Genomic DNA, 27,113 nt, shown 5'->3' with positions numbered 1-27,113 from the left:
TGAATCGCCATCGATAAACTCGGTGAATCGCCCGCGGTCAACATTACGATATTTTATTGAGATACGCGCGCAGAAGCGGTTCTGAATGAACATCACGGAGATTTGCGTGAAATGTTTAAATCGTCTGAACTCGTGTATTCTTGTCCATAATATACCTATACATTGTATCAAATAAAGTTACCGTTTAATACGTATAGAAATTATTTTTAAACTCCGTATTAGATATAGGTTTATTTAAATGAAAATATAATAATAATGTAATGAATCAAAAATAAGCTTGGCCAAAGCTATTGATGAAACTTTACCTTAAAAAAAAAAAAAGGTTAATATATTAATATTAACCTTTTAGATGTTTATAGTTAAGTTTTTTCAAACATGAACGATGGAGCCAAGAGTGTGCACGTTCTTTTGCTTTTTCGTTTATCATTTATTAGAGCCTATATATTACGATTTAATTCGGGATCGTGAATACAGATTTATAAATATAGATTATGTTTACCTTCCTTGTAACACTGTAGTCTACGTGTGTTATTTTTACTTGTGATGATAATATTATTTCTGTTTGTAATGTACTTTAGTATATTATAGATATATTTCCTTACCTGATAGGCGTTGATAACTAAGATGTCAATAATATTAATTTGTAAATTTAACATATATTAAATTAATAAAATAAAAACAATAGTTCGAATAAGGTTTATGATATTATCTTAAAACTTTAATACGAGCGAAAGATCAATTTAAACTTTGAATTAATACTCGCTTGCTTTTAAGAATAACAGTGGTGAGCTTCTGTGAGGAAAGGCTAGTGACCGGATGTAGTCTACACGGTGGAGACAAAATCCTTGATGGAGACATGACTGACTTGAATGTCAGAATAGAGGTTCTACTTATAGACTTGATCTTTTACTTGTTGTTCCATTTCTGTTGTTATTTTTTATTTCATACAAATACATTTGTATCATAAAAACATGTTTTTGATGAAATAAAGTAGATACTAAACAAATACAAATTATATTATTACTAATTGTTCGGTAACTATTTTAATATATTATAGCAGTTTGTAAATACACATGTTTGTTGGGTGTTATTGGAAATTTGTTAGATATTATAAGATATAATATAGTATAATTTTGAATATAAATGTTAATGATATAATTTTAATTGTTATAATATTGTTTATGGATATAATTATTATTTACTAAATACATTAAGATGAATGATGAAAATATTATTATGATATTTAATTATAAAGCTTTGTAGCGTAATAATGTGAATATCATTACAATAATAATAATATTAATAGAATTTCGATTATTTATTTAATGTAAAAAATATAAAGTATTCATCGGAGAAACGCTAAGGAGAATGAAATATTACACCGAGAGGATTACAAACACGAGGTGGCGGAATACTCGTAGCTCAGTAATTGCGTTCGATTCATCACGACAACTGTGTGATAAATCGAACACCATACGTTATCCGCCACCGGCTGATGAGCCGACTCACCCGCTTCCGGTTTGTGATGCGATATATTTCGCGGTCATACCTCGTCGTATCGTCAGCTACCACCGGGTGTCCGCGTGAGAATACTAAACCGAGTTTCTTGCCATATCCCCGGAAGCAATAACTGCCCGTTAGTCAACTGTTAGATCGCAGAAATAGAGATCACCATCGACACCAACATCATTAAACAATATTCTCCACTTAGACGAGTATAAGTCATGTAAGCAATAATATAGTAGCTATATGTTGTAATAGTATGTATATATAGTAAAGGATGACAAAAATATTATTGTTATCGTTTTCTTTTTTGGATAACAAGCATGATGAACTACGAACAAAAAATAATACAATATTTTATCATATATACCGACTTCATTCGGCTGTATAGAATTTTTAAACGATATTATGGTATAGTATATGAACGAATTTTGCAGTGCTAATGTTTGGCATCTTTTTTAACAACTATCTTATAGTATATCATAGTAGACTTTTCCATTCTCATCCAAGATATTCTTTTAGTATGAGGAAAAATTAATTTCTCTTTGCCAGACAACGTACTTGATGGTATGACATGAATGAAGTCTTGTATAACCTTTTTCAACTATCGCCATATTGTTTCTTGTTCGGGATCTCATTATAACAAATTATACCTCGTACAAAATGTGTAGCGCCAAAGTTTATGAACGTAATCAACTACACAAGAATTGCAATATAATTTGACAACTAAAAATGTACATACAGTATAGAATACGTGTATTGTAGAGAAAAGCTGTATTATAAAGGTGTACTACGATCATACTATTATATAATAATTCAATAGCATGTATATTATATATATGTAGTATGTAGTATGACTATTATGGAAAACTTTTTATCTCTCAAACGAACGTTCATTAGTGTTTTAAACTTTTAATATGTTCAATAGACTACGTTAATATACTTGGGCTTAAGTTATAGTTGTTTTTATGAAGTTATTGGTGAACCATTATCATATTTTGAACGAGATAGTTTACCAAGGCTTAAAGTTTATAATGATGGGTAGAATGGTATCGTTATTTTATCTTATTATATATTTCTAGTTTAATACACTACGTTGAATCTATGTTCAGTGTTTTTAAAACTTTCAGCAGTAAAATAAAATGCTTTGTTGAAATTTAAATTATGCCTCCACATAGAAATCAAACAATATATACGTAAAGTAGATTAGTTAATATTGTTTAAACTGTATATAAATTACTTCTACGTATCTTTCTCTAAAACTTAAGGTATATTTTACAAGAATTATGAAAAAGTCAATTTTAGTTACAATTTGTACTTAGTGTGTTGTGAAACTAATTTAAAAAAAATGGTTTATGAAAATATTGGAAATTATAAGAGAAATAATGTATACAACTTCGAATTAACAATTTATTTTATAAGAATATAGATATGATTAAATTAAAAATAATCATCATACATATTAAAAGTTTATCGAACAGTAGTAAACATTTTTTTTTTAAGGTTCAATTTAGTAAATATTTAATTAAGAATATCTATAGTGTTCAGAAATAACTCAAATTGGTAAGAAGTTGGAAACTAATAATGTCTATATAAAGTTAAGTGATTTATAATTATTTATTTATTGTTGCATCGGCTCTAAGCACTATTATTTCTGGACATGCGGGAGACATTTAAATCATATATCAGTCATTTCAAAATATATTCACTGTATGCAAATGTAAATATAAAACATTTTTTCGGCTAGCGTTGATGAGAAGCAACGTTAACTAGTAAAGGATGTGTTGGTTCTATTGAAATAGGAATATTAGGAATGTGCCACAAGTTGCATGTATTGAGACCAAAATTAAACTTTACTGTAGCGCATTTAATTTTCTCATCATGGAAACGTTTTGATGCGCTTATGTTCGACCAACCATACAATTTTAGAAATTTCCAGTCAAGTGTAGGCAGAGAAACGAACACTTCATCTTAGCCACTATTATAAGACGATAATAATAATAATGATAATACGTTTTACATAATGATTTGCACAAAATATGTTAGTCGTGACCAACAGCTGCGGTTGCAACATCCTAACTACGCAATATAGATAATTTGTCTTAATATTTTTATTAAATGTCCAAATTTAGCGACTGAAATTAAATATCACACAAAAATTTAATTTATTTTAATATTGTTTTTATTAAACATTAAGAAGTTTTGTAGAATTTGTATTGTGCATGTAACAGTTTTAATATTTTTACACACATATAAATATTATTTTTACCTATTTAACTCCCAAATACTTATAATCAGTATAGAAATCAAAAAAAAAGTAATAGAATCAAAAACATTATTGACGATGTCAAACAGAGAAAAAGTGAAACCTGTATAATTTTATCACATTAAACTAGTGAGTGCAAATATCTCAATGAATTTATAATGCAATTTCAATGATAGTACCCACAATTATTTTGAAATATGTAGAAACAGTTTTATTTTTTATTTTTTAAATGCTACGTCTGCGCTTTATGGATAATAATCTTATAAATACGCACTATGAATGATTTAAAAATCCATTGTGCTACACAAATAGTGAAGATTGAATACAATTTTATAGATATAAGTATGTAATAAAATGTATACAATGATAATTTATTTAATCATTATACGGTAATTTGTTTGAATAATGATCGTTCAAAGATAATAATATTTTAATATGTTTGTATACTATTGTTTTATTCTTAGTTTTTAAGTACACTCAATGACTTTTTCAATTGCGTAATAAGTCATAATATCATATTATTATTTTTTCGGTAGGTAGTTTATTATTATTTTTTTTTCACAGTGAAAACGTTTATAAGTATGCATCCACGTGAAAATTAATTATTTTACGAAAAACTATCATATTATAATTCAAAAAAGTTCCGATAAAAAAATAAGTCTTCAAAACTTAACAAATTACTAAAAAATATAAATAATCGAATATTATTCAGTGTAAAATATGAATTTTTGGAATTCCGAACATCTCAATAAAATTAAAGGGTATTGTCAAAAATTTACTTGTTAAATGCGATGATAAAATATTATCAATTCAAAAAAATTCTTTGGAGTAATTTTGTTAAAAAATCATAATCTACGTCACATAACATAGGAATGATTTAAAATAAATAAAAAACTAAGGATAATTTTTATACTATTTGTTCTCAATTGATCATCGTTTCACAACGAAAAAATAATAAATATAAAATATAATACCAACACACGCGTACACGGGACTACGCATCTGAACGCATTTAAGACTATTACTATTATATTATAACGTACAATCAGCTAAAAACATAATTCATAAAAGTTATTGCGCAGGTGGTCCATGTATTTGTACCTACTTGTCAATTGTCTCCTATTTATTATTATTTTACGCTGTAAGTCTTAAAATGTATTTATTTAAAATTGTTTTATGAAATTCATTTGAATATATCTCAGAATACTATTGTCATACATGATTATATAGCAACATATCCGCAAGAAAAGGATATTATGTTACTATTAATATTATAATTAATTGTTTTATTTTATCTTCTAGTATCAGCGATGGTGGGATTGGCCTAATTGAATATGACTTTATCTTCAGACCTACGTTATATGTGTACTTCCAAAAAATAAGAATAACAAACTATCATAGCGTCTTTGCAATGTAAACGTTATTGCATATAATAGGACATGTTGCTGATAGAAGTAAAAAATATGATAACACAACACTTCATATTTTTTATATTACTTATATAACTACTTACTGCAATGACAAACATCAAACGGAATACACAAAAAAAATCCACTCTGATTAAAATTGTAATAGAAATCGATACGAATATTAACCCAAAAAAGGTACCTGGTTACGACTAAATAAACCCAAAAATACTGAAAATATTAACTAAAAGACTAATATTCATCTAATTCACATCTAAAATGCTATGATACGTACAAAATGCATTCCTAATTAATGGAATCGAACTCAAGTCATCGTGCTGATATGGTAGGCCAAGTAAAATACCAAAACAAATGAATATGTTCAGACCGATTTCGCTTATCAAAATTATTCGAAAATCTATATTTTTAAAGCGATTAAATCCATCAATTTAAATAAAATTGCTCATTCTTGAATACTAGTTATATTTCAAAATAAACACTCAATCATTCATCAAGTCCAATAAGTCGCAAACATTATAAGCAAGCCACTGGAAGAAAAAAAATATACTATAAAATATTCCATAGATGTTGCACAAGCTTTTTAATGTTAGCACAAAAGATTATTTATTAAGCTACGTGATCAGCTACCACGATATTGATATACACTCATTGAATCCTACTTGTCTAAACATCAGTTCAGGGTCATATATAAAGAAGTTATAGCTAACTGTAAAAACATATCAGCCAGAGTACCACAAAGTAGCGGCCTTGGAACTACTTTATACTTACTCTACGCAGCTAATACTACTCAATGACAGCTATATTTTTCGATGACATAACAATATTGATATTTTATGAAGATCAACAAACTGCGATTAATCAGCTACAACAGTCACTTAATAATATTTCCAATAGAATAAAACGTTGAAAAATGAAAAGTCAAAATTAAAATTGACAAACTACTGCACATAAATCACAATTTATGTTAAAATTCCTATGGTCCAATATTGTTGAATTAATAGATAACTTCACAAAACTATGATATAAAATATCTAGTTTTGCATATAACTAGATATGTATATGTATAACTAGATATTTTATATCATGACTTAATATTATGTTTATCAAAAAAAAAAAAAAAAAACTGCAAATCAAAGATAAAGAGAAAATTCGGAAACTTGAAATACAATTTAAACTAGCCTTAAAAGTAAATCCCATACATAGTAATAATTAAACTAATATGAACCTATATAATTCAATTATGGGTGTATGTTAGTAACTTTGACAATGATACTATTAATGATGTCAATAAATCGCTCTCTGTATTATTTTCAGAAGATATTAGTACGATAGAAATGACATTATCTACCAAGTTTTGATAAAAACCTTCATCTAAGACATAATGACTAAGATTGCCCATAGACGAATAAAGGCTAGATCAACACACCAATTTAGAAGCAATCCAACTACTTAATAATTATTTATCTGAAACGCAGATTTTATGATATAGTATAAAATATTAGACTAAGATACCAAAACATATTCACAGGGAATGTTAATCTTAACATGTTTTATATAAATTCACTAAAAGTATTAATGATTTTTTTATTAATACTTATGTACATCTTTGTAATGTATTGTTAAAGATCATTGATTGATGTAATAGAAATCATTCGGATGGTTAAAAAATATATGTATATTGTATATACATATATTCTTTAAATATCACTTGCGCCATGGAAATGTAAGATAAAGAGATATATTATTATTATATTACATGACAATTCATTTTGTCAGTAAATTTTTGATTTGATTTGATAAAAATACACCATTTACAACATGTGATATCACAAGATAATTGTCCTGTTATGTTGGTACACTAAAAATAAATAAATAATCTTTTAAATATAATAAAAACGTATTTAACTCTTAAACACAAAAATGTTTCAAAATCAAAAAAAAAAATTTATTTAAAGAATGAAATTATTATGTGTTACAAATTGAAGAACTACGTTTTCTTTTTAAAAATAACTATGCGTAAACTTCATAAAAACTTAAGATTACAAATACTGACCGATTAAACGTTTGCAGGACATTAAAATCATCACCATGTATGTGTGACTTGGATATAATGTCGTCAATTTTTACAAAATGGATAATAATACTAAAAATATATGTGATACACACACGTCTCATACTCTCTGACACGTGAGTCTGTATGTGTGTGTGTGTGTGTGTGTGTGTGTGTGTGTGTGTGGATTTTTTACAAATGTGTCGCTCGCGATCGTCATCAAATGATTATCTATCGTCTTATTTTTTTTCGTGGGAATTTCACCATTCAAGAACGTATCGCATTCGATCCCAAACACGACCTACGTCGACGGAGTTTGGAACCATATAATTTATATTATTATAGTCAACAATAAATTCACTGCCTCCGCTAATTTATTTGCCGATCGTAAACGCGAACCGGCAAATAAACATAATAAAAATAATATCGTCTCGTCTCGTAATACATATTAGACGTATACATTTTAAACACAATCTATCGTGGTTAGTTGGTACAGATGAAGAATATAACAAAATAATTATATAGACACATTGTAAACACGGTATTGTACTTTATTATTTATAGATATGATATATGTATATATATATATATATATATATATATGAGTGCACTGAAAGATCGTGGGTCAGAGTACAGTGATATTCTGTAGATTCTGAAAATATGCTGGTTTTTGAGTCACGATCAACTGTAAAATGTTAAATGATGTTTTAAATTTATATCAATTTTGGTCAAATTGATTCAATATTTGTTAATTATTATATGGTTTATGATCGATTGAGACTAATTAATAACGATAATTATTTTTGTATTATTAATCGTTTCATTCGTTATTAGCTGTTATTATTTTTCGATTAAACTCATTACAAATCTTTATGTTTTGTTATTCACAAACCTTCATGCAAATTATTATATCAACATATTAACACCAAAAGTAAATGCATATTTTATTTCATTATTATTCTTGTTATTTTTTGATCGTGCACAAACTAATTTTATTTGTAAACTATACATTCTTAACAATTTACTTAAATAGATAAATAAATTGTAGATTTCTAATATATGCTTACAAAGGAACTGTATGGAACTAAATTAATACTACTTATATTTACGTAGAATTTTAATGAGGAATATAAACATATAAATACACCTTATCCGTGCATGTTCAATAGTATATTATAGTATAAGTATGTAATAGTCTTGAATTTAGTCAATTACATGGTTTTCGGTATTCCCGTAAATAATTACCCTTTCCAAAGATCATATAACAAACAAGTTAGTTGAAGAATAATCAATATTATTAGATTAAAATTTGTCTGTGTTGATGTATAATATATTTGTCACACTTATTATAGCTGTGAATCACCACACGCAGTACTCCCCTTCAAGTCACGGACGTTAACGAAGTATAGTAAAAAAAAAAAAAAAAAAAATGCTATAGAATACGTTTATATAACTCAATGATAAATATACGTTTTACTTCGTCATGACATATTCCTTTTGTCATATTTTCCCTTCGTTGACGTCGTCAAAATAATGGTATTTTTTATTTAGTTTAAAAAGAACAACAAAATCAAAAAGGTTAGAAAGATTCAATGGCTTTGTAAGGCGACTTTTAATTCAAAGTTATATTTTAAAATAATTAGATTTATTTTTTTATTCGTCACAAAAACTGTATGTATAAGAAAAGTTTTTTACTGTATTTTGGAAAAGTTTGCTTGCGTCAAACCGATGTTTTAATTGTGAAATGTATTGTAAATTTCAATATTTGTTTAAGCTGTTTTAGTTGATTAAAGTTCAGATAGATATCTATTTAATATCGTATCCATATATTTATCATACCTTAAATTTAGTTACGTAATAAAACAAAAATATATTTAATTATAATAATGAAATATTATTAAATGTACATATATTTATGAAAATTTTATTTTGAGATTTATATTTCATATATCATTATATATAAAATATAATTAAGTTCATTGTTTACTACATTAATGCTATATACAGTTATTTGTTTAAATAATCTTACATCATAATTTTCAAGAATAAATCGAGAATAAAATAATTGAATTAAAATATTAAATTAATGTATCATTGTGTTATACAATATTTTTTTAAGTATTTGTTTGAATGCCTTCAATTTATGTAATTAATTTTAAATATAATATATAACTTTAGATAGATTTAAATAATATTTAGTAGTATTTTAGTCTACTGCAAGTGAACGAAATGCTAATACAATCATAACAATTAAATATATGTTAATTTATAAAATAAACTTTTATATTTTATAATACCATAGTCGGTCATATATATAATAAGTTCAGTCGTTAATATAAAAATAAATTATTATTTTGCTTTAAACTTCTAACAATGGATACGTCACATTTTAAATTGGAAAATTAGTTTGACATTTTGATGCAAACATTGAAAAACTCATCTGTTTTATAATTTGTTATAGTAATTTAATCGATTTGGATATCTATTTTTATATATTATGGCATTAATGATAAATGTAATTATTCAAATATATTAGGTATAAATAATAATTTATCGCAATAGTCTAAACAATTATTTTATTTTTTTAATACAATCACTTCATTTTTATGAAAGATAAAAATTCAAGATTCGAGTTAAATAAATAATAAAATATTTAAATCTAATAAAAATTAAATTTTTTACTGTAATCATAAAAAGTTTATTTCAATTTAACACTTTCCAGGATTCTTATTAAGTTACATATTACGCACACTGTTCGTACTTAGGTTAAATTGCAACCTACTCTCACGACAAACAAATAATGCAAATTTATTTATAAAATTAAATGTAAACGTCTCGTAAAATTTAATAAATTGTGTAAAGTAAATCACAGTGTGAAAAAAAAAAGAAGGTCATAGTAAAATTAATTCAACTTTAAACTATTACTAATTGCCAAGTGTAGTTGGACAAATTGTCTCACAGATTTTATTAAAAATATTAATAGATTAATAGCAATCAGTAAGAAATAAACAGTAAATAGTAAAATTAAAATAAATAAAACCAAATACCTAATAAAGTACCATTCCCTACGCAATTAAGTATTAACTGTTCTATGACTTTGGTTTTATATTATTACAATTAAAACTAAAATTTATAAGATAAAAAAAAAATCATTTTTTGAAATTAGTGTTTGAATTTGAATTTTATAAATTCAAATGATAGGTACGTTACATTTTAAGGTAATGCTAATTGTTTACATAAACAAAAAAATAATTATTTTATTACTCCAAAAAATATATCTTTTTCAAACATCAAACACGTTACAGATAAACATTTTATAAATATTAAATTAAATAATATATAGCTTAAACTTAGAATTGCAATTTGATTGAAGCCTAATTATCATACATAATTATGTAATATATTCCGTTAGTGAACTACGCTTTTCGTTAAATTTCAAAATGTTACGTTATAATTTTATGCCAAATAAATATTTAAAATAAACACTAACTGATTTAGTATATTGTCTGTAAAATAATTAATACAAACTAAAATAAGTTATTTATATTAGTGCTGGTTATATCTTATAGCGTGTATAGCTTTATTTTTATATACATAGTTCTGCAGTTGTAACTTGTGGTTGTGACCGATAAACGATACTACTAATCGACCGAAAATACTTGTAATATAATTTTATAATATATATTAATGAGGATTAGGATATAATTTATAAAATTACTATTATACTTATACATCTATATAGTGGGTAATACATATTATAGTGTCCATATGTGATAAGTTCAGGCATTTGCGGTCCTATTTTTATTTGGCATTGTATATATTTCGTTCAAATAAAATTAATTTTCCACAAATGTTCTTAAGTGGAGTTGTATTTAACTTAAATTGTATCTCTGAGCTATATATGCTCATATTTATCGCGTTTCCAGTTTTACCTAATTAGTCCCCTATGTGCATTTACACGGAAACAACGTTCGGACACAATTTATTGCGTGCAGTTCTTCTTTTAGTTGTATGCTATACTTTATTCGCGTCGCCAAGTAAGAAAAATTAGTCTACAACTATATGTATACACTTTTAAAAACAAATAATATATACTTAGACGTGAAATGTTGACCGCTATATTATATAGATATTCATTCAATTGGAAAACACATACAATAAACAGATGAATTATTTTGCATTAATTTAACAAGAAATTAAGAATTTCAAGCACACTGTATTCAGTAAATAGCTTTATTATCAAATGTTATGAAACAATCGGTTCTTTTTTAGTTTTAATACTAAATAATTTCACTTAAACTTTGAAACATATTTTAAAGTAAATTTGTTAAACATATTATTGTGCATAATATCTACCCATTAACTTCTAACTAAAACATTTATACAATTGAAACCATTTTTTGTTTTAAAAACAATTATTTTGGTGTTTTTAATACCATGTGATTATCGCGATCTACTGCATTACGTATTTATATAGACGTATTTGTTTTATAATAATACAAAAGTGAATAACGTATTCTGTCTTCTCAATATTTTATTACAAAGGGTAGTTTCGAAAACATTAATTCCTAATAATATTGTGCTTTTACTGTGAAATTTCGTTGTGGGCAAAACAACCAGCCAAGTTATTTTGTTTATAAGAGTTTTATACGAACGCATATCTCGAGGGCAATAGTAGTCAGACGTGAAGGCAGTCAATTTTTCCCCTAAACAACGTTTTACTGACTTGACGAGGGCGGTCGTCGAAAGTCACGTTCGTTTATACAAACGTCAGCGACGGTAAAAGTAGTTTGTTCAGTAAACTTTGGGAATCATCATTAGACGTTTTGCAGATTCTACAGAAAGTTTTACACAACCCTGATTTTATCACACTACAATGTTCAAGAATAATTGTATACATTAAAAATGTGTTAAGCTTATGAAAAAAAATAACACATTTTAACGAAAAATTACTTAAAATAATGGTAGAATATTTAATTTCTTAGTACTTAGTTAGATTATTGTAAAAAGTGAAAAGGTAACTTATAAACTTTATCGTGTATTTCAAATATATTATTTATTATTATATGACCTTTAAAATCGAATTGTTTATGTTAAATTAAGATTTAATTTTAGTTGATCTAAGCTAATAATTTATGTCAAAATAAAAATATAATATGAATATACGAGTAAAATAATTTTAAAAAAAATTATAATATTAACAATACTAAAAAAAAAAAATATCATAACCAATCACTAAAAAGAATCGAAAAAAAATAGTTTTTTTAAATGGTTGAGCTCACAAATTTTAAATTAAAAACCTTTTCTAATTGATCAACATTAAATTTATGATAAAAATTTCTTGAATAAATTGTATCGATTACAAAAAAACTTTTTCTATTTTTAATTATTAGTAAAGACATTTTTTGATGATTCATGTATGATTTGTTAAATTCAAACATTATTTTTGTGGTTTTTTTTTATAAAATAATAAAATTAATTTAATCAAAATAAAAACCTTGCGATTCGGATAAACTTAAAAAGGTAAAATGATGATCTAATATTTTATATTTTATTTTATTTAATAACATAACTTTAATTATAACTAATAATTATAGTTAACTTATGGTTATAAAGGTTATAACTATTTTCAAAAAGAAATAAAAGTATAAATTCAAGTAATGGAAACTGATTACAGGCTGATTATTAAAATAATCCTAATAATAATAATTGGTATTTGTAATTTGTTACAAAACTTGAAAAATTCGTTATAATATTCATACAATATAAACTATTTTTCTACATTATTATTAATTTATTGTACAGTCGTAATAAGTAGGTGATTTTGATGCGCATTGAATCGCTAAAAATAATTGTATGTACATTTTCTATGCATGTCAAAAATATGCACCGGCACCTAATATTTATCCACTTTTGTATATCGTTATTCTAATGAATAATAATTTTTGAAATAAATAAAAATAAAATACAAGTTTTAATTACATAAAAAATGGTATAGTTTCAAGAACTCAATAGGTACTATATTTTACTAATTTATGTTCAAAATAATTTAATTTTTGTTTAAGTTAGTAATGCTCGTACAATGAGTAAGGGCAACCATAATATATTTTTCGTTGTTTTTAATACGCTCCTCAAAACGTTGTTTTTACAGATGATTTACTATACTGAATTACTTTTCGTTCATATACGATTGAAACATTTATGTTTAAAATATACAGAAGAAAAGTATTCAAATCTTTTGACTTAAAATGTTAAACACTATTTTAACAAATTCCTTTTGCAATAATTATTTTGGCGTCCGGTTAATTTTTTTAAATATAAAAAATGTATTTAAATACCTACTTTAACAACCAAGCATATATTTTGGAAGTATTCATTATTTATAATAGAATATGTTGGTATTGAATAGAATTTTTTTATTATGTCACTATTATACATATATGATATATATTTTATCAGAGATAATATGGTATTTATATATTATATCTTTTCGTAGTTAATTAGACTAAAGATAATATGTGTTTGGTAAAATTGTAATCCTAAGAAATTTTGTGTATTTGTGACATGCAAGATTTTTCATTCTTTACAATACTCTTTAAATATATAGGTAAGTATTCTTATAAAACTTTATAAATCCCACTGGGATTTAATATAACTTTAATAAACAAAATATAAACGGAATGGGATAATAAGATGTTTTTGTATATCATTGTTGTTTTCAGATGAAATGCTGTTTTTTATACATCGCTGGATCTAAAATCATTTTAGGCTTTATAAATTTGAAACGTTAACTAAATAAGCCTACGATATTTTTGGTTTTCTTCCATTTTTTTTTGTATGTCGAAAGTAACGTAAATTATGTAAATTATCTAAGGCGGTTAACCAAAAAAATAAACTGCTGTAACCGACCTGTAATATCTCCCAATAAATCGGTATCATAACTTTACAGGAATGATATGAAAATATAAAATGAAAAATTTTCATTATTTATATAAAGGGATATGCAATTAAACAATTAATCGAGTAGTACGGAGAAATTTAACTGTTTAATTTCCAAGCAAAAATATTTTTTGTTATTATTTGTTTATTTGTGATAAAAAATAAAGCTTTAAATCCTCTGCTGTATTAATGTAAATAATAATGTTGCCAGTTATATCATTGACTTTTTTTTTACGATGGTCTACAGTGTAAACTTTAGATTAGCATTAAGTAATTTGTTCGAATATAATGTCGTAGGTTAGGTTATCCTAGGTTAAATATCGTAAAAAAAAAATTTTGAAATATTTAATCATACGACCAATGCTTGCATATTATTTATTTGAGACTATCAATATATTTTTTCAAACTCATCCCACGATCGCTATCTTTTTCGAGTGGCACTTAGACCGAGACGTGCATCTACGGTTGAACCCAATGGAAACGATAACGCATTGTAATGATATCACTTTTCCGGGCGAACAAACCCGATAAACGATTGACATTTACGTATTCAAGAAGCTCGGAAAAGACGATCGCGATGAAACCAAAGCACTGTAAAAGCAATATAAATGCGAGTCGAATTCGGTAGGCGGATGCATATGACTTCGTTAATATATTTATTGGCCTGAATACTTGACGAACGACGAAACGATAATCATAAAAAAATTCAAACGCATGATCATATTACTTTGTACGATTTTATAGTATATACGCCTAATGCACTTGTATAAAGTGTGCCTAATAAATTCGATTACCTACTATTTTTACAGTCGTGGTTGGTGTACGTGAACTGATCACCGAATAGTGTTTTCCATACACAATATATTAGATCCGGAATCGAATTATTACAATGATGATATTATTGTATTTGGCGTATAATAATACTAGACATCTGAATTCACAATCAAAAACATCTACCACCTGCACAGTCTATAAGCCCGTATTGTGTTATTATAATTATTATATAACGCAGTCATTTATATGCATATATAGCAATAATATGTACATATGTAATAATATATATAAACCTAGATGCCTTTGTATAGACTAAAATATAGTATAGTTATAATATATTATATCTTCAATCCTATACAGGTGGGACAGTTGGAGCTCATTCATTATGTAAAATCGCACTCAGCTCGTCATCCGTCGTTGTTGTTTTAACATTTATTATTACGCTATGTAGTGTTTTCATTCGAAACAGCGATATCTGTAGTATACACATATACACATACACACACACACACACACACACACACACACACATATATGTATATATATATGTATATATCCTTTATAATTGTGCATATTTGCGTCAACTCATTGTTATTATCAGTTTGCGTTGGTGACGAGATCATTCGTTTTTCGTCGGCCATTTGACGATTTTCTGCGTCTTCAAGACTTTAATCGTACGCATTTTAATGTATTTTAAGTAGATATCTACGTTATTATTATACTGTGTTCTCTTGTACCCACACTGTATTTATCATACGCCCGAGAATCGAGACCTTCACATAGCGTAGTCGATGTTGTCGGCATTCGGAAGTAATCACTCGCGCGTTAAATCATCGCAGAGTCGATGGAAACGTTACAAATTTAATTGCGCCACCAGTCAGCTAACGTGATAAATAATGTAATATCGCCACCAACAGCGTCTATGACGCCATGTTTTAATATTTAATATAATAATAATATGCTCATTCGTTTTTAGGTTTAATAATTTACCTCCCGCAATGGGGTCTACGCAAGATGATGTTCGTATACCAGGAAGTCGACCGAATTTAGCACCGTTTTATAATCACTTGAGGCTCCCAAGTCAAATTTATTATTCCAATAGACGTAACGCATCAAACTTCTCCTCGTTACAGCAAGAATTGTCGTATTAAACTAATATTTTCTTGTATTATAATATATTTGTAATATATTCGTGTAAATAATCGAATTTTATTTTTAAAATGTTAAAAAAAAAAGTTACAAATATTTATAAAACATTTCCCTAAAATTATTTCCATAGTTAACTCTTCCTTGCCATTTTTATCTATAGTAATTATATTAGTATTTTCCCTTTTTAAAACATATGGTATTCTATGGCATTGTATTTATTTACTTGTTAAATCTAATATACAACTTATTTAATTACCTTAATATGAAAAAGTATAACTAATATATGTGGATAATTATACAATTTTCAAATAATTTATACAAAGCGATAATAAAAGCAAAATAATCATGCATTTTACATACTTATTAATTTATTTATATATATATTATTATAGCTATATATTTTTTGTATATTTTTTTTTTTTACTATCATTCAATATAAAATTAAATATTTATATACATACACATAATATTTTATACATCTCAAGATATTTTTCATAGATTATAAATGTTTAAACAATTTTGATTTAAAAGCTTTGATTTCTATGGATGAAGTTCTTAACTTAAAAATTATTTTTAATTATTATTTGGCGATTATGAGTTGATTGATATGTAATTTCAGTCGTTAACAGTACGTATACAACTAAATAAGAGACATAAAATATTGAGGTTATAGTTTTCTTTTTCTTTTTTTTATAAACTTTTAAGACTTTTTTATATTTATCATTTATATTACTTAAGATGAATTTACGCAATGAAAAAAAAAAAAAAAACAAAGAAATTATAATGAAACAACGAACAGTACTGAAAGAAACGTTTTCTGTCCAACCGGAAACTGCGTGGGGTTTTACTTAAAGTCTTCCTACTATTTCACTCAAAGGCCAACTGTTTAAACTATATTTAAGTTTCAATAATTTTTCTTGTAGCTATAATATAAACCTGTTTCCTGTTTCTTCTTTTGTAACCAAATAAATAATCTTATTACCAGGAAGTCTATAAAGCCTTGGAAAAAAAAATAAAAGTAATATAATGAAAATAATCATCGTTCACCAATCCCACCCTACAATATCAAGGACTTAGTTGTAACGAAAAATGAAATGCTTCAAGCGTTGTACAAACTAAATATTGTATATTTTAAAATGCTATAAAATATATTTATATAATGAACAAATAATAAATAATTTTGAGGAATGATTAATACCTATATATAGATATTATTTACATTAACATCGGATTTTAAAATATGTTATGTTAAATATTATTGCTGGTGATAATAATTAATGGATATTAAAAAGAACTATAATGTTTAAACACATTGTTAAACTTAAAGTAATTTTCTTAAGATATTTAATTTTTGAACAGTTCAATCCAATTTCGTAATCAAGTAAAATTCAATTATATACGCAATCGGAATACAAATTACTATTTACTTTTAAATTTTAAATAAGAATTTTATTAAACTTTATTTACTTTAAAAATCATCAAAAAATATTTCTTTATCTTTATAACCAGTATATACCCAGCTACGCTATACTATCACTACATACTATTTTTAACCTAAATGGCCAGCCAATCAATATAATCGTTTCAATTATAATTTTTTTTTGTTACCTATTCTTGAATGTGATAATCTGGCTAACTATTATTTTATTTTAATTATTTCAACAGACCATCTTGTGATAGACCTTAATCTTGATTTATTAAACATTTGTCTTAAATAATAAATTACTTTTAAATGCCTTTATTTCTATAATATTTGACTTTAATAATGCTATATCGTTAATGTCTCATTCAAATTATATGACCAAGAAATAACTAGTTTCAGTTTGATGCATAATATTGTTATAAACACTTTTGTGCTTAAATGTTTAATATCTTCACACCAACTTACAAACTTACATGCTTGAGAATCTTAGACTATGAATTAACCGGTTCAACGTTAGGATAAATCGATAACGTCGTAATGACTTCAATAAAGTTTTACAAAAAATATGATCGGAAACTTATTAAAAATTACCTTAAATTAAGTTTAATATCATATGTGCTCAGATCTTCGGTCGCATAGGTACGATTGTTGAACACACATGTCTACATAGAAACATGTCTCAAAACTATATGAGAAAACTAACAACTAAATTAAAGGAAAATTTAAATTCCTATACAAAACATTCCAATACATTTTTACTTACCAACTGATGTTTCTTCCAATTATCAAATTTTATATACTTATTTTTAAGTATTTAACTAATTTTTTATACTTAATTTTTCGACGAAATAACCAAAGATATAATTTTTTTTTTCTCTAGATCAAACATATGTAATAACTATACTTTTAAAAATATTTTCCAAATTATTTTAAATTCTTAAGTGTTATAAATTAGCTGATATATAAGTATGATATAGGTACAACTATAATCATCCTATTTTTTTTTCGCGGCTTTATTCTCAGCTTGAATTACCCTTATTTTAAGTTACATATTTCTAGTGTTCCAATGCGAGCTATATATCAAAGGTTGTATTGATAAGTTGAATGCTTTGGAATGTTCTTTCTGGTCTGAAAAACTCTAGTTAAAATAGAGTATAATATATTGTAAACGTTAAATAGTGAGCAAATAATCTACAACTGGAAGAACAAAATAAAATTGTAGGCGCATAGATCATTTGAATAATTGTATTTCATTTAAGATGCATAGTCGATAATTTAGTACTAAAACTAATAAAAAACTAATTATTTTATATAATAGACATATTATTGTCAGTGTTTATACTACTAACTGTCATTAAGATCTCTGATAACAACATGATCGTGTTGTATAATTCTAGAACTATTTCAAAAATTTTGCATTAAAAAAAAAAAAGATTAAAAAGTTTTTAAATATGCCTTTTTTACAAATTGCAAATAATATATCTAAAAACGTTATTTAAACATTAAATATTAAGAAGTTTATTTATATAATCTTCATAAAATAATATAACTATTTAGTCGAGAAATTAATTAATAGTCAAGAATTTTCTTAAAGCAATTTATTTATTATATACTGTATATTTATAATTTTACTATATAGTTACAATCTAATGACCAATAATGATTGCAATATCGGGGTCTGTGGAACAATAATTGAAACCAATATTAATTTTAATGGTTTTAGTTTAGATTTTGTATACAGTTATTATTTTTAATCCTTCGGTTACGATTTATTTTTTCTAACAACTTTATAAATTTTTACGATTCAGTTGCAATTATAGTTTCAGAAAATTTAAGAAATCCGACACTATAAATTTTTTTTTAACGACTGAAACCATTGTTATTACAACTAGTAACCGTATTGATCAACACTATTTATAGCCACGTATATTCGTATAATATATTATGCTAAATTCGAACAGCGTGTACAGACGAAACGTTTTTATATTCTACCGGAAAACGATGATCGTGAATCACGGGCGAGTAGATAATAATAATATTTTTATTATGGTGTGTGTCGTGCGGCGGCAGCGGCCAAAAGTCTTTCAGATTCGGAATTGCTATATAATACTCTAAGCTCTAATACGCTATTCTGAGCGCGGCGACCACGTGCGGTATATATAAACGTGTCGGAACGGATCATTGTATACGGCCGGGGACCTCCGGGTTTGTCGTTCTTATTGTGTCTGATGTGCATGTGTGCGTGCGTGTGACAATAATTCAATCAATATGTAAAGGTTGATCGCCGCGGGTAAAAAATGCATATTTACACAGAAAAAAAATATCGAACCGATAGACGTGACCGCCAATATACACATACATGTAAAAAAAAAAAACACCGAAAGGATACACAGTATGTGGTGTGGTCTGTATGTTAATAATTTATGTAAGACGGGTGTCTTGTGTAGACCGCCGCCGCCGTGTTGACGAGGAAGTATATATGTATAATGTATATATTGTATATACCTACAAACAACCATATATTATACATATATTGTGCCCCGGAGAAATCACATATTGTATATGTATAATATGGTAGACGAGTATTTCCACTTTTCAACCTAACGACGACCACGACATTTTGCTCGAACGTTTTTAATGGGGTAAATGCGTATTGGATTTCCGAAAATAAAAAATACAACACACGGTTTATTATTATTATTAATATTGTACACCTGCGCTTGTATTCCTTCTTTAGAAGAAATCGTATTCAAGGCATAGAAAATAAAATAATTGTTCTTAGACTATGAGCTTGGTTTGTATACGAGTCCGTTCGTCAGTTGGTCATTACATATCAATTCGTTTTTAACATACTTTAGTATTAAGCCATTATAGTATAAATAAAATTACATTATGACGATTCATTGTGTATTAATATTGTAGTTTTAATTATGTAATTTAATATTACTTGCTGATATCTAAACAACAAAATCAAGTAACATCCAAAATACATATTATTTTTTCATATTGTTGAAGTTGATTGCACCATAATAATATATAAAGCACATAATAACATAGAATATTCTTTAGACTAAGTTTGTGTTTTAATTGGCCTATACATTTTACATTGGAAAACCTATAAGAATCGGTGAAATCATTTGTTATATTATTTTTATATATATTTTATTTTTTTTAACAGAGATTTTGTGGTTTTGTTAAAATAAAACTTAAATTAGATAAAATAACTTTTATGAGTTTTTTGGTGTTAGTGTAAACTTTAATTTCTGTTCTTTGAATAATTAAAAAAATAATAATAATGACTTACTCCAGAAATTATAAAATATTAAGAGTAAAACGAATTTTGTATATATTATGTGAGGTTATAAATACTTTTATTTTATTATTAAAAATAATATTATAGTTAACGTACATATTAAATAAATAATTTATTAAAATACCTAAGTTTTTACATACTTTATTAATAAATTAAAATTAAATTAATATTTAAATATTTAAAATTGGAAACTTTATTGAATTTTCTTTGCTCTAATGCAAAATATATAAAATATAGCACATACTTTTAAAATAATATTATATTTAACTACACGTCGCTACATTTCAATTCACGTAAACCATGAAAACGTTTTAGTTTTTAAAATACATATCATATCATGTTTATGATATATCTGCACACATGACACTTCGAAAAATACGTTTTAATAATATATATACTAATCGCTATTATCATAAATTTATTTTATCCAAAACATACACGTGACAAAAGTTCGGGAAATTCAACTGAACTTAGTGCGTACACGTTGACTGAATATTAATATCACGGTCAAACCAAGTGAATGGTCGAAAAAACTAGATACGCACGTGTTCAAAAACTCATGTGAATTGTTTACACCTCACTAGTACTTTCCGATTTCGTTTTCTAACTTTTTATGACTTAGGAAAATGTGTACATAAAAAAAAAAAAAAAATAAAATAAGAAATAAGCCACTAAAAACACTGAAATGTCGGGCCCTCCGGGAAACCTCGGACGGCCACGTTTCGGATAACGTCCATTAGTTTTGGAGTTTATATTTCCCACGAGGGCGACGACAGCGGCGGCGGCGGCGGTGGCTTTGGCCAAACAACTCTTGGAGGCAGTTTATTGAATCGCGTCCGACGTTTTAGTTTAATGCCCTAGCCGCTCGTTCGGATATAACTTACTTACTTGTATACGTACGAAAAGGTCTACCGACCACGAACTAACAGATTTCTGCTGAACGTAACATAAAATAAAAATAATTATCAACTTGATATAATATATGGTGTACCAAAAAATTATTAAAATAGAGATCTCGATATAAACACGTTTTATAAATCATTTGTTTGATATTCGAATTCACATCATAGAAACAATATTTTTTAGATGACTTATGCAATTTGATCTTTTCATATCTTGAATATAAAATAGTATCTACCTTTAAGAAAACATGTATCATTACATTTTACAAACTATAATATAATATATTTGGCTATATTCTATTTTTTAATATTTAAAAAAAATCTAAATTGATTTTTGACAGGTTTCTGAAAATTTTTAACATTTCAAATAATATACTCGTAACTATTAAAATGTTTTAAAATCTTTCCAAGTTTGATATTTCTAGAAAACAGTTGAAAAAATACCTAACATATTACCTCGTTTACATTTGTGTGTAATAATATTACTAATACCTAACACATTGTTTTACTCCTACTAAATTACACATCTCTTTCATACTAATTAATGAACTTTAAGTCTGAAAAAACAACGTTATTTCTATCATCAATATTTAAAAATAAAATATAATCATTAATTTAAACCAATCGACGAACAAACCACTCACTTTTTATATTTCTACACACTTTATATGCTTTTTTTCATTTTAGACAAACTGCTACGAAATAACATAATACACAAAAATACAATTATTATTGACGTATGTACCTTAACAATATTTTAAATTATCTGTAATATAAAATTAAGATAACTGAACATGATAAATGTTTAAATAATAGCTTAATCAATTAGCAAAAAAAAATATTATTCAAACAACGTTTTACATAAATTTTATTATTTTTACAATGAATATTGAAAACAAATGATATTTTGTCTAACGATTACGTTTTAACTTAATTTGTAAACGATTAAACTGAAATGTTTAAGTATATATTTTAAACCACAAATAATAGATATAGTGTTTTTATAAAATGCTTATTTCATATTTTACTAACAATAAAATATTATTATTGTTTTTTGTCATACTTTCATTAAAAATGTTTAATGTAATTATGTTTATTAATTCCTTATGATTTTTTAGGGATCAAGAATCAAACTCAAACTCCTTGCAAAATTGCGAAAACAAAAAAAAATAATACTATTTATACTAATACGCTGTTATACGTCACACTGGTCACAAAGGTTTGTCCATACACATTATTGTTACATTACATAGCTATTATAATCATCATCCAACAACTGGTGGTTTTATTATTTAAAACTGGCATATTTAAAGTGTAATTATTTATTATGTCAAAATATTTTACCAAACGTATTTAAATTTTAAATGATTCAATGTTTTTCCACACGATCTTCCTCAAAGCTGTGTTATTATTTTTATTTTACATTATAATATATTTATATTATTCAGTATAACATTTTGTATTATTTATTACAGGAAGTATTTTAATAATACTATAACTTGAGTATAATATGGTATTTTCCTACTTAACGTATAATTTAGTTAAAATATAATACTAAATATTTTTTTTTTAATTTGTGTTAATAATGATAATGATAATTTTTATTATTTTAAAATGTATTTTTAGAGCAATTAAAACTAATAATTCGTTGTTTTATAGTAAAATTAAACATATTTATAAACTAAAAATAAAAGTATTACAAGCGTTAAATGATACAGAGATTTAATCGCCTTACTAAAATGTGTAACCGTATACCAGTACTGTAATAATATTATTAAATATTTTAAAATAGTGATAAATAATATTTCAATCAAAAATGATTCTAAATAAAGCACTAATAATTTATGTGAATTGTGAAAGATTTTAAAAATCTACTGAATTATGTTTAAGATTATTATAATTTACAATTTTAATAATATTGCAATATTATGTAGTCACATACACACTAAAATTAAAATATTTAGTTCATTACTAAAAATATTATATTTAAAAAAATAAATAGTTTGGTATACCTACCTAATTTCCAATTTTTCATATCAGTGACAAATACATGAGAATATACTGACCAGCTATCAATTTAGCCAAGATAATTATTTTTTTTTTTTTTATAAATGAAAATAAATAAATACACAGCAATGAAGTGTTTATAATATTAATGATACACTAGTACATACTAATATACTGCTATCATTATTATAACTGATGTGCCTTACCCATATTATTATTTTCATGATCGTAAACCATGAATATAAATTGAGTTCGGAAGGGTGCGCACGAAGTCATCGAAAATACATAATAGGTACTGTAATGGTACCTACTACAAAATTACGTTGAACAATATGATAAATAATGATTATATATTAATATATCGCATCAACAATCGTAATACGCACCGAGTATATAAAATAATAATAACTGTTGTCGGTTTCCTAACAAGCCTAATCGCAGTTACTGGCAAGGTATACAGGCTGAAATTCATAAATCTAAACACGTTTGTCGCAAAAAAAATTATACACGAGCTCGCGCATACACACACAAATACACATAAAATCTATAAAACAGTATTAATTGAATATATAATAATTCTAAAAAACGGATTTCATGTAACAACAAACGATATAAATGTAGTAAACGCATCAATAAATACTTCGGATCTAAAGGAAAATAAAACATGTACTTTTGGATATTTTAAAAAATTTCACGGCACTGATTGCAAGACTGTTTTTACTCATGATGTCAGATTCTTCAATCCCACTTAACTATAATTAATAAACTTAATCAATTATTATTATTCTTATAACTTATAACTTATGATACTTATGTAGTTATCATTATAATTGCAATATCTAGCTATTTCTGTTATAATGATATTAACATACTAAATTTCGAATTTATCCTTTCAGTTTGTTAATTAATTAAATATAAATAGCATTATATCTCTTAAAATTTATATTTCCGACCGCCGAGACTAGGCCTCAAACAAAATAAACGTGTCCTCAAACTAATCATACTAGCTGTATGATCTAATATTACAATATTTTACCTACCTACGACATCTGTTTATTTTAGTCCAATTACTTTATTTTCTATTCTAGTAATGTATTGTTATATTTGTGTTTATCGAATACGATAACTGATTTCTATATGAAATACACAGATATTGAGGAAAAATTAAAAAAAAAATTTCTGAGTTACATTTTTGTTTTGAGCACATTTAATACACATTTACGTCTTATTTAATTAATGTAATATTCAATTTAAGACTTGTCGACTTCTGAACAATGGTTAGACAGTTTCAGAGTCCAGTAAACGTTTCACCAATGATTCGAGCAGCCCGATGGTGTATGCTGCTGACGGGAATCGTGTACGGAGTAATACGAAAAAACGCAATTCAGCGTTTTGAGGACGAACAGCGTGTGCTCCGTCAGCAGATACAAAATCACCGGAAAGACATTATTGGTTTCCCGATTGCAGAATCCTTTGTAGAAGGAAATTCGACAACCGTCGAAATCGAGAATTTTTCTGTGGCTAAAGAATGAAATAGTATGCTAAAAAAAAATATATGAATTTATTTGACGAAATATACTAAGTTTACAGATAAATATTTTGAATATTTAGTAAGAAGTAATCATTGGGTTTAAAATCATCTCTAAATGTTAGTATACGTATTTTTCTGGCAGATTCGAAGTAGCTTTTGGTCTTCTGGTTCTCAATAGAAGACCCAAATTTAACCTGATCTTTTATGTTAATGAATATTCTCTTCCATACAGCATTCTTGAATGATAAAAGACTTCTTCGGGTTGACTTCTACAATTATTTTTTTTCGTTTCTTCTCTAATGACACTATTCTTGGCGACAATTCAAAAATAAAAGTACAGTAGAACCTCAATTATCCGTGTTTGCGATTAACCGTGCCCACTCTTCCGAAAATGTTTAAACATAATACTGGATGTAGGTATGTATAACATTATTGTATGTATACGTCTTATTATGTTTATTTCTAATTACAATTGAATCAACATTTATAAAATTTCATTATTATAAAATTGTACCTATGTATTTCTAATTATAATTGAATCAAATTTTTTTAAATTTCATTATTATAAAATTGTACCCATGTATTTCTAATTATAATTAAATAAAAAATTTCATTATTATAAAAAGTCTCAATTAACCCTGATTTTCATTTATCCGTGTGACCCTCACCCCATCATTACCCCGGATAGTCGAGGTTCTACTGTATACCCCAAGGGTAATACCATCTGACTATTTATTTTTTTCGTACATATTCTTTATTTTTGTGTATTTCCATAGTTATGATAATCGTTTAAAACTAATTTAAATGTCTATAAAGTTCTAATATAAACAATTAATAACAATTTCAAAGTAACAATTTTTAATTTTTAATAAAAACAAAAGAAACAAAATGTATTTTGTCCGACACTGATTTTAAGTTAATATTTCCGTTTATCCTTAATTTTCATTAAGGATATTTTATGTTTATTTAAGATTTATATTAATTCATGTAATATATTTTTTTATACTTCTAGTACTTCTAGTGACTATATACAAAAATTCAACAAAAAATTACATTTTAACACTTCAATCTTTTATCATAAGAAATATTACCCTGATAATCAAATTGTATACTATTCTATCTATTTTACCCATATATCATCGCCAACTATATGAATTGTATTTTTTTTTTATCTGATCAACTAAAAAACTAATTATTTGAAATTATAATTTCATTATTATGTCAACACTAAGCTAAATAATTCAAAAACTACTCGTTTAAATTTAGTTTAGAGAGATCAAATTTATTAAAAAAATTCATCTGACTGAGTATTTCTTTTAAAAATGTGGTAATTTCAATTAGAAATTGTATAGTTAAAATAATTCTAAGTAAATCACACTGTACAAGGATAAAAAATCAAATTTAATTTTCAAAGAAATATTTATAATATTATTTTAAACATTTTTTTTTTTTGTGATATTTATTAGATATCAGAGAATTATTATATTTCTCAAAACAAATCACTTGATGTCTAAAAATGTCGTTTACTACTACACCATAAATCATCATAGTGTTAACTAATAGGCCATTCATGTACATAATTGTATTAAAAAATTATAGATTTATAAAATGTAAGGAAAACCACTTATTATGCAATACGCTGTTTTTATACAATATCTATAATTTTACATTGTATATTATTTTTATATATGTAAGATCAAATTTAATTGTTATTAACGGAATAATAAAAATATTATTTTTTTATTCCATATTGATCGTACGATTTGAGCAAATAATTGCTGTAATAGTTTAATCATAATGCAAAGTTGATTTTGGATTTGATATTAAAT

The sequence above is a fragment of the Melanaphis sacchari genome, unplaced genomic scaffold (genome assembly GCF_002803265.2).
Source record: "Melanaphis sacchari strain LSU unplaced genomic scaffold, SCAv2.0 Contig50_pilon_pilon, whole genome shotgun sequence".
Lineage (NCBI taxonomy): Eukaryota > Metazoa > Arthropoda > Insecta > Hemiptera > Aphididae > Melanaphis > Melanaphis sacchari.
Note: the sequence above shows the minus strand (reverse complement) of the source record.